This window comes from Mirounga angustirostris, unplaced genomic scaffold (assembly GCF_029215605.1).
Source record: "Mirounga angustirostris isolate CCGP_5_RB_7025 unplaced genomic scaffold, mMirAng1.0.hap1 SCAF_13, whole genome shotgun sequence".
Taxonomy (NCBI): Eukaryota; Metazoa; Chordata; class Mammalia; order Carnivora; family Phocidae; genus Mirounga; species Mirounga angustirostris.
The window spans coordinates 4672385-4685333 of record NW_026991721.1 but is presented as its reverse complement, the minus strand read 5'-3'; the positions used below and the strand labels follow the sequence as shown (position 1 = coordinate 4685333).

General features: G+C 42.0%; 1 protein-coding gene across 17 annotated transcripts in view; it reads left to right on the top strand.

Moving 5' to 3' along the window:
- PPP6R3 (protein phosphatase 6 regulatory subunit 3) overlaps nucleotides 1-12949 on the top strand; it is a 139016-nt gene that overhangs the window by 41574 nt on the left and 84493 nt on the right. For 16 of the 17 annotated variants that reach the window (XR_010406768.1, XR_010406769.1, XR_010406767.1 and 13 more), the window contains one exon: nucleotides 4923-5074. The exons of the other annotated variant lie outside the window; for it this stretch is intronic. The gene's annotated coding sequence lies outside the window, so the exon portion shown is untranslated. The remainder of the gene's footprint in view (nucleotides 1-4922; nucleotides 5075-12949) is intronic. 17 annotated transcript variants of the gene reach the window in all.

The following is a 12949-nucleotide window of genomic DNA, read 5'->3' as shown; positions in this document are numbered from 1 at the left end:
CAACGTTTAATACCTTTTCCCAGTTTAGCGTTCTTCTTAACAATTTATTAAGGAAATTTTTTTTGTCAAAGTGTTACACATCCGCAGTTAAGAGTGAGCTAGTTCTAGGAGGTTGGATGAGATAAACAGCCTTCCTTAGCTTCCCCACTCTCTTTTCCCTTTTCCTGAAGGCCAGTGTAATTCTTTGAACTCCTTTAGCCAATTAAAAAAATATATATATATTACCTCCCTATATCTGAAGAGCATATTTGAGGAGTGCATACTCGCATGCTTGTATGCTGATTTTTTTTTTTAGTTTCAAGTATATCTACTGATTTCCTGTTGTGAAAAGATACAGAAGGTAGGGATTAGCTCTCTCTTCTCCCCTCCCACATTCTAACTTCCCCATCCTTCCAAGATAATTTTACTGCAGTTGTGGTTAAATCAATATTTAGTTTTATCATTATGACCCTGTATGCTATTTATATGTTAAGTGGTGAATTACAAATACTTTTCCTAAACAACTTGGTTTTTCTTGGAAGTGTATCACTTTTTACAAAAATTTTGTTTGTTTGGGTAATCTCTACACCCAACATGGGGCTTGAACTCTGACCCTGAGATCAAGCATCACATGCTCCACCGACTGAGCCAGCCAGGCGCCCCATTACTTTTTAAAAAAAATATTAATCACCACTTTAGCCTCAGACTTTTAGTCAGTTACATGTTTAGGTATTCCATCAGCTTTATCTTTTTGAAGAACTCTTTCCCTGCTCCAGTCTGCCCTGTTTGCCTTCCCTGGTGGGAGCACAGTTGTCTCCCGGGATCCTGGCGATTCTTCCTGCCTTTCTCTGTTGTCTTCTCTGTGGTAGTGGAGCACAGTCTCTCTCCTCAGCGTCTTCTCCCAATAAGTTGTGTAGGAGGTAAATCTTTTGACTTTGTGTTTCTTTCTGCATACTTCTTGATTGATGGTTGGAAATCATTTTCCTTCTGTATTAGTCTATTATTTTCTGTGCCCTTTTAAATATTAGTATTCTGTTGTTTGTTTAGTGGATGTGTTATCTTTCTGAGGATATCAATTATTATTTTTACATGTTCTTTTTTTTTTTGTAATGCTTCCTCCAGCTTGTATTTTTCTATTTGTTTTGCCCTTGACTTTTCATGATAGTGGCTTTCCTGAGATATCTGGTGATCTTTGGTTTTCCTTCAATTTAAAAGTCAGGGATACGTACCCACAGCACACAAAGTTGAATTATATGAAATTACCATCTTTCCCAGCTTTCTCTGCTGTCTGTGAACATCCTTGGCTCTCAGATCTTCATTTCTACATTACATTCTCCACTAAAAGAACCAGGCCTCCTTGGAAAAATGGATGATTTCAGAGCTGGGGCAGATAATGTTCAAGATGAATCTGGAACATGTTGTTATGCCAGAAAATAAGGAAGTGCTCAAAAAGTATGAAAAGCACACAGGAGTCTGCTTGAAGGGACTCTCACTGGCTGAATGTGGGACAGCTTGAGCATCAGAGTGGATAATGGCATTAATAAATAAAAATCTTTGAGTCCATACTGTTAAGGAATTAAAGGATGAGTGGGGAGAAGGGTGCATACCGTACTAAAGTTAGAATGTCATCTAATGGAGGAAGGAACAGTAGACTTAAAAAAAACCCATGACTTCATAACCATCAGAGAACAGTTGATTCAGACAAAAACTGTCAGTGGGTAGTACAACTACTGAGTGAATGTTTTAAGAACATAATCTCAAAATATCTTCCCACAGATTACTTACTCCTTGATTACTTGGTTATTTTACGGTGGAGAAATATAGCACATATCATCTTAACCAGGTGATCGAAATGTGCTCGCCAATAATAGGACAAATGGACGTCCTCTTTATGTGATACTCTAGGAACAGCAAAACTTCATTTATTCCTGCTGGAAGTGCATACGCTGTATCCCTCAAAAATGTTAGTGAAATGAAAGACAAAGAAATGATGCAGAACTGTTTCAGACAGAAGGGAATGAAGGAGATAGGACATAGAATCCTGGATGAAGGTGAGGGAGGATTGCCATGAAGGACATTATAGAACATTTGGCAGAATTGGAATATGAATTATTTAATCCATAGTCAGCAAGTACTGTGTTAAATTCCTGACTTTGACATGTGTACTGTGGTTGTGTGAATTAGTGTCCTTGTTTTTAGGAAATACACAGTTAACTGTTTGGCGGGAAGGTCAGTGATCTGCAGTAACTCTCAAATGTTTGGGGTGTTTGTGGAGAGGGGGATACTCAAGCAAAAGTGACACAGTGATCCGTTGCGAGTCCAGGGGAAGGCTTAGTGGAAGTTTCTTGTACTCCTCTTGGAGCTGTTCAGCAAATTTGTGATGAAAAAAAAAATACTAGTTTTTAAAAGTGGTAGATTGGAGGCTCCCATCATGGGAGGGGCTCATTGGCTATGAACTTCCCAGCACAGTGACTAGCAGTGCTTCTTTGGTTGGGAAGTCCCCAGTGTCAGTATTTTCAGGTTCTTTTTTCTCAAGGTCAGTTAGCTCACTCTGAAGACATTCTTGTTTTCAGCCTGGCTGGGAATGTCAGAGCCCATAGGAGAATCTGGCTGGAGCTGGGGTGGGCAGTGGGGTGTGCCTGTGTCTCAGCATTTTTTCTGCAGTTCACCCAGTCCCTCTGTCGTCGGGGTGGCAGACTTCCCCAGCTGTGCCGGCTGGGCTCTCCCAGTGCAGAGGCCCGCTTTCACGGCTCGCCGTCCTGTCTTCAGTCGGGCCGGCAGGGGTGGGAGAGGGTGAGGATATTTAGGGATCTAAGTGTTCAGTGAATGACTTTTTCAGCCAGTACTCCTTTTGCTCCCTTCCAGCACCTTTCCAATTTTGTTGCCTTCTCCTGGTCCTTGTGGATTGTGTCTGTAAAAACAACGCAAAACAACCCAAATAGTCTTTTTACTGTAGATCTAGAGGCATTTCAGTGTGTATTCAATATACACTCTTTACTCAGTAGTCCCACTACTGCATTCAGACACTGTTCCATTCTGTTTCCCATTGTTTGGTCTTGATTCTCATATTCTCACACTTTAGAATTACCATATTTCTATCTATCTATCTATTCGTTTGTTCATTCATTCATTCATTCATTCATTCATTCATTCATTCATTCATTCGAGACAGAGAGCATGAGAGGGAGGAGGGTCAGAGGGAGAAGCAGGCTCCCAAGGAGCAGGGAGCCCGATGCGGGACTCGATCCCAGGACTCTGGGATCATGACCTGAGCCGAAGGCAGACGCTTAACCATCTGAGCCACCCAGGCGCCCTAGAATTACCATATTTCTTACCATCAGTATTATAGACCCACTCTTTTCCCTTATTAATCTAAGTGAAAAAGAGTATGAGCAATTATACAGAGTCCCTATTCCAGAAAAGTGGATTAAGTCTCAGCATACTTGTTACTATTTAGTAAGTACCCAGGTTCATAAGGCTGTGAGTACATTTAATAACTGTTTTTTCTTTTTGCTTCCCTGGATGGGTGTGTGCGGCATGGTGAGGCAGGCAGTTGGTCCAACTCTGCTGGGAGCCTGTGACCTGCCTACAAGTGGGGGCAGTGGGTGGTCTTGGCAACTAGAAGAAACAATTGCAGATCATCTTTGAGGGTCCTACAACCACTCAAATTTAAATGCTAAATTGTGTGTGTATGTGCACAAGTGTGCATTTTGTGAAACATGTAAATTCATCAGATTCTTAAAAGGATCTGGAACCCTGAGCACACGGAACGGTTGGAATGGGGCTAGAATTACCTGCAGCATTTAGTGATGGGTCTGAGGGCTCTGGCAGCACACGGTGGTGGCACATGGTTTCTTGTCATTTAAAGCAAAAATTTAAATGATCAATTACACTTTTTCAAGTGTATGTTCAGAAAGCATTTGGTAAAGTGTTTAGAATTAAATCATCTTTTCTTTTTTTCTTTTAAAGATTTTATTTATTTATTTGAGACAGAGAGAATGAGGGAGAACACATGAGAGGGGATAGGGTCAGAGGGCAAAGCAGACTCCCTGCCGAGCAGGGAGCCCGATGCGGGACTCGATCCAGGGACTCCAGGATCATGACCTGAGCTGAAGGCAGTCGCTTAACCAACTGAGCCACCCAGGCGCCCTAAATCATCTTTTCTTAACCTGGGTTTGTTACTGTTTTGGTTGATTCATTTTATTCTTTTAACAAGCATTCGGCATTGTTTCTATTTATTACCTTATTTGACGGAAAACACTGACTTCAGTGTAGTGAGTTTTATGGAAGAAATGCATCCAGTGAACAGCATATGTTTTGAGATGCCTTGTAGACTGCATTCTTACAGGATTTCTAATTAGCATATTGTCTATAGTTTGAGACTTTTTTTGCAGTGTTATCAGTGAAGTGCCTTGGAAGATGGTTTATAGTCCTTTAATGTGTAGCGTTTGATTAATTGACTCATTAGAGACAGAATTTGGCTGTGGTTAGTACTTCAGTGACCTCAATATTCTGCTTACATTTCCTGGTGAAAGTTTTGGTATTTAGAGGTATTACATGGGGCTACTTGGCTACTTTTCAAATTTGATTTAGTATTTTAAAGTATGGTGCCATTACAGTCAGCTCTGTGTGGGATAAGAATATCATTGATGTTTTTATAAGATAAAGACAAGAATATGTATGTTTTTCTTATTCACTGATAGTGCTATTATGGTGTCTCTATTTCTGGGTTATTATTTAGTGTAGGATAAAAGCTGAGGTAGAGGATGACCGTGCCTTTCTTTCCTTTTTTCACATGGAAAAAATTTCAGTTAACTAGAACTTTTCAATCTTCTGAGATGCAGTTCTATGTGAATCAGGACCCTCAACCCGTATCTTTAATGGCAGCTGTCATCAGACCAAAACAGAACATGCTGTGAACATATGCTCTTTTTTCTTTATAGGAGAGCTTCTGTTTTGCTTCCACATCCTACTTTACTCCGGCTAATCTGCTAATGCAGTGAATTGGAAGACAACTGTTACCAGGATAACCTGTAATGGGCAAGGAGCCACAGAGAAGAAAACATTTCTTTTAATTTTTAAACTTGGTTGAAAGGTAAGACCATTAAGAGTATCAGGAGTTTCATCAAGGAAAGCAATGTTCTGTTGTGAGACCCTGGAGTCTAGGTCGACCAGGGCTAGACCAGGTACAGTATGGTTCTGGGGCACTGTCGTATTTTTAGGAAGTTAAATAACAGCCTCTGTAGTTTGCTCTGGCATGTTTTGGAATCTGCATCACCCAATCTGTGGGATTCTTCATTTCCTAGGGGGGTTGATCTGGGTCCCAAGGATAGCCAGGCCTAGCAAGCTGAAGGAGCACACAGAGAAAGGCTGCTCATGGAGACTCAGGTGCTGCTTCGAGGTCACCTAAAAGTGCATGTGTGCACAGGCGTGTGAGAGAGAGAGAGCTTGAGATTGTTTTGTTTTTGTTTTACACCAGCCAAAGGCCATCTCTGGCTTTTAGCCAACCATCTGACTCCTTTCGAGTCCTAATTGCTATCATTTTAGAGCTCTTCACTGAAACTTTCTCTTGAAGACCAGAGGTTGACTTTACATATTTGACAGTTGGCACTTCAGAAAGTGGCCCAATCGGGTCTTTGGGGGACAGGACACATTTTTAATCCATCTTCATCTGCTCCATTGTGTGTTGAGGAGAAGGTGGGCATAAACCACTTAATCATCTATGGTTCAGGCTTCATTATCTCAGGAGATACTCTAGTTATGGTGCTGTAGCAGGTCTCTGCTTCTCATCCCAGGGCAATTTTTCCTTCAGCCCCTCATGAATGACTCTCCTCCACCTTCCGACCTCCCTTTGTGCTTATAGAGTGAAGCTTTACCTCCTGGGGCCTTTTTTTTTCTTTTTTGGTCCTGCCATTGTTCCTTCTCTTTCCAGGGCTACATTCTAACCCTGTGGGTAAAGCCTCTTCCATTTCCCACCTGCCTGGCTGTGTGGAGAATTCAGCCCAAGTCGAGGGTTTAGGTTTGAGAAGGTCAGGACCATGTACTTAGAACTGTGGTCTGACCATCAGGCCCACTGATAATAAAGAAGGCAGTTTATGATGCACATGAACTGTTACTTTGCCTTTTTCATCAGTCGGTTTAGAGCTGAGGGTGACAGGACCCACAGAGACCTCCAGCTTTAATTCAGCTGATTATCTTAGAGGTTGGACATCTTTTTTATGTTTATTGGAGTGTTGTCTGTAAATTGTAACCCACTTTTCTATTGTGACACTAGAGTTCAAAGAATGATTTTTAAAGCTGTTTCTATAATGCCACACGTAGCCTATAAAAAATTGAGATATATAAAACATGTGAGTTTCAGGTGCACAACATAGTGATTCTACATTTGTTATATATTTTGAAATGATCACCACAGTAGGTCAAGTCGATACTCATCATCACATAGTTACATTTTTTTCTTGTAGTGGGAACTTTTTTTTTTTTTAAAGAGGAAGTGGGGAGGGGCAAAGGGAGAGGGAGAGAGAGAATCTTAAGCAGGTTCCATGCCCAGTGTAGAGCCTGACATGGGGCTTGATATCATAACCCTGAGATCCTGACCTGAGCCAAAGTCAAGAGTCAGGGGCATCTGGGTGTCTCAGTCAGTTCAGCACCCGCCTCTTGGTTTCACCTTGGATCATGATCTCGGGGTTGTGGGATTGAGCCCTGTATGGGGCTCCACGCTCAGCGGGAGGTCTGCTTGGGATTCTCCTCCTCCTCCTCCCACTCCCTCTGTTGTCGTTGGTTGGGGGCGTTCTCCCCCCCCCCCGCCAGCTCACATGCATGCCTGCACACACACACTCTCTCTCAAATAAATAAATAAAATCTTGTTTTTTTTTTTTTAAAAACAAAATCAAGAGTCAGATGCTTACCCGACTAAGCCACCCAGGCGCCCCTGTAATGGGAACTTTTAAGATCTCTCATAGCAACTTTCAAATATATAATTCAGTATTATTATTAACTATAGTCACAATGCTGTACATTACATTTCCTTTTTTTAAAGATTTTGTTTGTTTATTTGAGAGAGAGAACACAATCAGGGGGAGCAGCAGAGGCAGAAGCAGAAGCAGGCTCCATGCTGAGCAGGGAGCCTGGCATAGGGCTCAATCCCAGGACCCTGAGATCATGACCTGAGCCAAAGGCAGACGCTTAACCAACTGAGCCACCCAAGCACCCCCTACTTTATATCTTTAGTACTTTTTACATAATAGCTATCATTAATTGTTTAGTGGTAGAGCTAAAATCTCAGAGACATTTTTCAGGATAACATTTTTAGGACTTCTCTCTCTCTCTCTCTCTCTTTTTATTTTATTTTGTTTTTCTTTGCTGAAGAAGACTCTTAGCTGTGGCAAAGGAACAGTTCCTTACCATTAGCTGTATTCCTCCTGTTTCTTTTTTGACTTCCTCTGCTCATCAGATGGTGTCTGATGCCGGGTGAACTCTTAAGAAGTTACCCATTAGTCTCCAGGAGTCCTAGAATCAGTGGAGAAGGATTCCTGAAGAGGAGCAGCATTTTAAATATAGGGTCCTTTAGACCAGAGGTTGTCAAGGCCCAGATAGGAAATATTTTAGGTTTTGCAGACCAAGAAGCAAAAAAGAGGATATTATATAGGTATTTATATAACAAGAGAGCAAATATTCACAGATTTTATTGATGAAATTAAAAATATAAAAAATACTTGAATTCAGTATTCTGTAATACAGATCTGCTAATGAGAAGAATGGAATTCTTTTTCTAGGGGGATAACATTTCACCTAAATGGTGTTCATAGCCAGAGTTCCCCCTCTCAAATTCTGTTACAAATGTTCATCTAATCTACTAATGCTGATCTGTAATGAGATTTTACGTATTTCATCTTTGAAAATGTCTTTTTACACAGATAGGTGCTGCCACATTCTAGTATCAGTCTACAAGCATCTGTATTCATCATTGGAAGGCATTTATAGAATTCTTTTAGATTCTTCTCTTGGTGTTTGCCTTTTAGCGGGTCATTACATTGTAGATTAATTACTTCCAGTTGACGGTTAGGAAAATCCTCATTTGTATAGCTGTATGGATTTTGCAATAGGAAAATTTCCTTTACATTTGCATTAAAAATGCTTTTTAACGGTAGTTTGAGCTCAGAAAATGTGCCTACTGCAAATTTGTATGGGAACAGAGATCTCACTTCAATTTTAAGTTCCGATAGCATGGGAAGTGTATGAAGCAGCTTGAATTTATTATCCTAACAAAGTTAGTATTGAAATGACCTTACCACAGCAGAAGGCTTGCGGATCAGTGCTGGTTAGCCTTGCAGTTTTAGGTTGAATTCACTAAGAAACATCAAGACGTCAGCAAGGACCAATTTCCAGAGCCATTCAGCGTTCGGTGGTTGTGGTTGAGGGTTGTTCCTCTCATTCAGAAAAATTTCAGTCTTGGCCCTGGGCTCAAAAAGTTCCCAAAACATTAACCCTTGATAAGCCATTACGTAGCTTGCGTAAGAGAGTAAATAAAGTTCACTGTTGATATTGCTGGTTCAGTAACACATGAGGAATTTAAAAAACCTTTCGAAGGAGCTGCTGATGAAAATAAAAAGAACCATAAGCTTTGAACAGTACATTTTCACAAGTTTTGTAAAGTCCCATTAAGCCGTTTTTTGCTCTACACATAATTTTACCACCATCAGCTGTAACATGTCACACGGACTCTCCTGCACGGCTGTAGTGACTTCATCTTCACTCCGCGTCTCTGAAAACACTCGACCTGTGGCTGTTTGATGCGGGCTATTCATAAAGGCTCGTTTGTCATCATTTCAAATGCCTCGAACACCAGCTGAGCTGCATCGGCCGTGTCTGTGAACTCCTCAAGAATCCAAGGGAAAATTCACTGGCTTCCTCGGCGCTTGGCTAACAAGCTAAGCTACTTGGAGACCAGCTTGGCTTGAAGTTTCATTTTCATCTTTTATTTCTGTGAAGAAGTTCTCCTGTTAGGAGATGATCCAGTGAAAATGTTTAAATGTTTCTGATGCGAGCGTGCCTGTAAGTCGGGAGTACTGTGGCCACTGCGTGGCGTGGAGGTGGGCATGTGTGGTGCGGTCTCCCAGCCCTGGTGCGTGTGCTTGCGTGGGGACACGGCACCTTGCCGTCTCCTTCCGTGACACAAGCGTCCCCACCCCGCTGGGTCTTACAAGCACAACAGTCCAGTTTTTCTTTTCTTGTTTTGACATGTTGGGGATCCATGGATAATAATACAATAAAATGTCGCGGTTCGACACGTGGCCCTCAAGGCACCGTGGAGTTAACGACTGTGTCATTGGGTTCTGGAAGGCGTCCAGCAGAGCAGCAGTGCAGAGTGATGAGTGCGCCACCACATGTGGTTTCTGTCACCCTCAGCTCTGCTTTCGTCGTGTGACAGCCACCAGAGACTGGATGTAAATGTATGGTGTGGCTGTGTTTCAGGAAAACTCTTTGAATTTCAAAGAATTTTCACAAGTCATGGAATATCTTTCTTCTGACCGCCCCCCCCGCCCCCCCCCCCCCCCCCCCGTTAAAAATACGAAGATCATTCTTTGCTCAGGGGCTGTATAAAAATAGGTGGCAGACCAGATTTGACACCTTCATTACTGTAGCCCCAGGTGTCCCAGGGTTCTGGAGTTGGCTCACATGCCTATGGTAGAAAGAATGGGGTGAAAAAAAGGACCTAAATGTGAAGAGGTACCATTGTGGTTTTTGCTGTCGGTTGGTTGATTGGCTTGTTCTCTTTGCTTTTTTGTACACAGATTCTTAAGTGTATGCACCTACTTCCTATCTTTCCATATGACTGGGCAGGTTAGCTAATCTTTCACAATATCTTGATTTCAGACTGAGTCTACGTTTGTAGAGCCCTTATTAAGTGTGTCAGGGATTGAACTAAGTGCTCTTCTATTTTCTTTCCTTTCATAATATCTTACCATACTTGGGTACATAGTTTATGTAGGTGCATAGTTTAAAAAGCCAAACAGTACCACAAGATTTACAGCAAAAAATAACAATCATCTGCTCCATCTTTCCTATCCTTTGTCATCCTCATCCCTTAATTAATTACTAGGGGCCACTACCTTTATCTCTTAGTTTTATATTTACTTCCTTCAGTGTTTGAGTTGTGTGCCTATAGGTAGCTGTTTCTAATCTAGCTGACTTCTAACAATGAAGGTGAAGGTTTAGCTTTTACATATGCGTAGCTTCTTTCCTTCCCCCATCTTCCAACATAGTTAAAGCACAACTTTGGTTAAAATCAGTATAAAAGTATGTATATTTTGGTGAATTATTCCCTAGGTCTCTGACTTAATTAGTAAAATTCTTCACAGCATGGTCACATTCATCTGGCACATAGATCTCCTGTGTGGACACATCCTTTTCAGAGCCCTCTGCCTCATGCATGCCTCATTCCGGGCAGATTCCTCTTGACTTTCTGTGTAGTAGCAGGTGTCCCCCCTTACTTTTCTTCTGAGAGTTGTCTTTGCTTCTCAATGTGTGGGATCCCTAGTTCCATGTATTCCATGCCTTCCTCTCATGGCTTATTGCCATGCTTTTTTTTTTTTTAAGATTTTATTTTTAAGTACTTTCTACTCCCAACTTGGGGCTTAAACCCACAACCCTGAGCTCGAGAGTTGAGTGTTCAACTGACTGAGCCAGCCAGGTGCCCCTGCTGGCTTATTGCAGTACTTTGGTGGAGCCCATTTTCTCGTAGCTTTTTGAGAAAGTGTGAATAAATCTTTCTGACCTTCCATGTCTGAAAATGCTCTTTTCTAGAATTGCTGTTGAGGAAGCTGATATTCTGATTTTCAGTCCTTTCTTGAGTATTTTTTCCTCACTAGAAAAGTTGAGATACTGTCTTTATCTCTGATACTATGGAATTTCACACTGTACCTTAGAGGTCTGTTCCCCAACTCGCTGTGATAGGATGTGTATGTTCTAGAGGGGAGAGTCCTATTCTGTACACTCAGAGGAAAAAAGGTTTTTTTGGTTTTTTTTTTTTTTTTTTGATGAGGCAGGTGGTTGTGGATTCTCATATGTTCTTCTAAAACTTATGTTACTTGGATGTTGGACTTTCTGAATTATTTCTCTATTTTCTGTCTTTTCCTACATTTTTTGGCATTTTTCTTTTTCTCTGTCCTTTATTGCTGTCTTGCTTGAGTTGCCAGAGGAGTAGAGAATTATGTTTACCCAGTAAACATCTGGAAGGTTGTATAATCCTTTCATTTTCCTGTTGAGGCTCCACATCTGCCCAGATGAAGCTATGCCTTTTATATCAAATGGACTTGAGAAGAGATTTATAAAACAGCACAGCGATCATTTTAGTACTGCCTTCCTTTCCTGAAGGATACTCTCAGAGAAGATCAGGCTTTGGCCAAAGTTCTTCCAGCCTCAGGGCTTGCAGTATTCATGGCCATAACCTTTAGCCTGATCTTTAACGAGTTCCTGCTTCTGCTCACACGTAATCTGTATTTTTCACTCACTGGCTCTCCTTTTGTGTTTGGAGCTACACGTGATATTATTAAGAGCTGTAAAATACGCACAGCTAGTTATTTTATCCCCCAAGTGATGAGGCCTTTTGCCTGGTCATCTCTCTAGGTGCCATGTGGTGGGCAGTCTCTTCCTCCTCCCCAGAACAGGGTGTGGTGTTGCCTGGCAAAGGGTGATCTATCCCGGAAGGCTACCGTGGGATTAGATCTTGCATGATCCTAGACAGGATTCATCTGTGACTTTATTCTGAGGTTGCTTTGCTTATTAGTCACATCATAATATGACTTCGTGTTGAGGTCTTTGGACCTGCTTCTTTCTACACTGTAGCAGCTTGTTCTAGCTCAGGCCTCAGTTCTGCCACTGCTCTCCTCGTGGGGCCACCCCCTATAGCTACAGACTTAGAAACTGTTCTGTGCTGTGCCAGGTAACTGCTGCCCCTCTTTGTTTGTTTGTCTTTTTGTAGTTTTATGGTTTTATGAACACAAATACAACGTGCACGTGAGCTGTCTATTCATTTTGTTAACTGCACAGCCTGGCATTGGGATTGGTGACTCTGATGGCCCCTGGGCTGCTTTTGTACAGTGGCTTTGTGGTTCTTGGAGGAGACATTGTGAGCAATCTCTGCACAGTGAGATTTGTGTCACATCAGCAGCACTTCAAGCTCCTTGACGTTGTGGACTAGGAACTTCTGGAAGCCGCTGGGCTGCCTGTGCTTTGTCTTCTTGTTGCTCCTGTAACCAGTGTTGGGCATCAAAAGCTGGTCCTTGACTCTTCTGTACACCCTGCTGTCAGTGCCTCTGGGTTTCTGCCAGTTGCACTTAATTTTGACATCAGTCTGATTGGTGCCGGATGAACTTATTGGTCCTCTTTTTAATGATCTTGGGCTTCCCCAGAGGTCTGAGGGCAGCTGTGGTGCTGCATAGAAGGTGGTGACCTTCACGGGCAGCACTGGGGAAGAGAGCAACCGCCCCTCTTGCTGTCCAGTAATATGTGGCTGCTCTCTAATGTTTGACTCTGATTTGGTGACTCTTCTACCTGGTTTCAGAGATTCGGAGAATCCTGGGGCTTGAGATGGAAAATGCTGTTAGATCCCATAAGAATTCTCTGATGTGACTTTGATACTGTCTCTTACCCTTGCTTGTTTGCATGCGCGTGTGCGCTCTCTCTCTCTCTTTCTCTCTCTCTCTCTCTGTCTCACACACGATGCAGCTGGGTTTTCCTTGCCTTCATTCCTTTGATCTCTAACAAGGCTTCTGGCAAGAACTTGGTTACCATTGTGTCCCCCTCATTACTTGTCTTTTTTCTTCCCAACCCCTCAGTCTCGCTTTGAAAAGACCCACAAAACTTGTTCTTAGTAAAATATTATGCTTTACATATTCTTGGACTGAAGTTTTTGAAATTGTGGAAATTATGCGTAGAAGTTCATGTACATTTGAGTTTTAATAATGAC